This window comes from Rutidosis leptorrhynchoides, chromosome 3 (assembly GCF_046630445.1).
Source record: "Rutidosis leptorrhynchoides isolate AG116_Rl617_1_P2 chromosome 3, CSIRO_AGI_Rlap_v1, whole genome shotgun sequence".
Lineage (NCBI taxonomy): Eukaryota > Viridiplantae > Streptophyta > Magnoliopsida > Asterales > Asteraceae > Rutidosis > Rutidosis leptorrhynchoides.
This window is the reverse complement of record NC_092335.1, coordinates 338,893,335-338,894,690: the sequence shown is the minus strand read 5'-3', so window position 1 is coordinate 338,894,690 and position 1,356 is coordinate 338,893,335. Positions and strand designations below refer to the sequence as shown.

Here is a 1,356-nt window from a genome sequence, read left to right as displayed (position 1 = left end):
GAATACATTTGCTTTGCTTCTTCTATGTGGGGATTTTGGATCGTATTACTTGGTAACCTTCCCTGCGGTCGGGTTTCAAGGCATTGTTATAACTGTCCGAGCTGCGTTTCCAGATTTTTGAGCAGAGCCAATTGATTTCTCATTAGTATCTCCGTCTGATCTTGTCTGGCTGCAGTTCTCTGATTTAGCTATTGTTGTCCTTGAATGAACTGAGTCAACTGATCATCAGCTCCGAGAGTGGGGTTAGTTGCTTTTGTAATCTGGGTGGTAGGAGAATTTTCCTCGACTGGTGAACGAGTGAGTGGAAGTGGTTGATCATAGGTCAATTGAGATTGTTGGGCTGGATAAGGTGGATAGTGATAGCGAAAAGGCTGATTGCTTCACTGAAATTAATTAACCCTTGGTTGTTGATTGAATCCGAAATTTGGTAGACGAGCTGGGTATTGAACGTAACAGACAGAACCGTCAAGGTTTTTGTACTCAACTTGATATTCTTCAGTGGTTTGCGGGCTGGTACAATTAATACAAGCCTGAGCTTGGTTGACCTTCTCCGGCTGCGTCTTCAATTCTCCGAGTTGTTTAACGAGAGATTCCATCTTATCCGTGAGGGATTTGATGGCCCCCGTTTGATTGTTAAGTGCAGAGAGTGGGGCAGATGATGAAGTTATTTCACCACTGTTCCAGTCATGATGATGCATTTTCATGTTCTCGAGAAATTCTCATGCTTCATCCGCGGTTTGGTTCGTCAGATTCCCTTGAGCAGCTGCATCGATAGTCGTCGTATGATTTATCGTAAGACCATTGTAGAAGGTACAGATTTGGGCTGACCGTTCTAGTTGATGATTAGGGCATTTCTTCAGTAGGGTTTTGAATCGCTCCCATGCAGTGTAAAGAGATTCATCATAACTTTGTTTGAAGTTAATGATGTCATTCTTTAGTTTGGTTTGTTTAGAAGGAGGGAAATATTTGGTTAAAAATTTAGTAGCCATCTCCGTCCATGACGTGATGGAATCTTTTTCCAGTCCTTCGAACCAAGTTTGAGCATGATGAGTGAGAGAATAGGGAAACAAGTATAGCCGGACTATATCTTGTTCTATCCCTGGCTGTTTGTAGGAGTTCGAAAGAGATATGAATTTATCAAGGTGAGAATTAGGATCGTCATTCGGTAATCCATGAAACTGACAGCTATTCTAGATGAGCTGGATGATGTGATGTTTTAACTCGAAGGAGTGTCCTTGAATCTCTGGAAATCTGATCAGTCCTCCTCGACCTTCAATCGAGGGTTTGGTATTTTCTGCTAAAGTAACGCGTAACGCCATTTGATTTCTGATTCATGCTTCCTTGCGTGCTTTAGAG

The 1,356-nt window shown here is 42.3% G+C and overlaps 1 non-coding gene across 1 annotated transcript; it reads left to right on the top strand.

Annotated features, from left to right (window-relative positions):
- The first annotated feature begins 834 nt into the window (after positions 1 to 834).
- LOC139903140 (small nucleolar RNA R71) lies at positions 835 to 941 on the top strand. The gene has a single exon (XR_011777983.1). It is a non-coding gene; the product is annotated as a small nucleolar RNA R71 (small nucleolar RNA).
- The last annotated feature ends 415 nt before the right edge of the window (positions 942 to 1,356 follow it).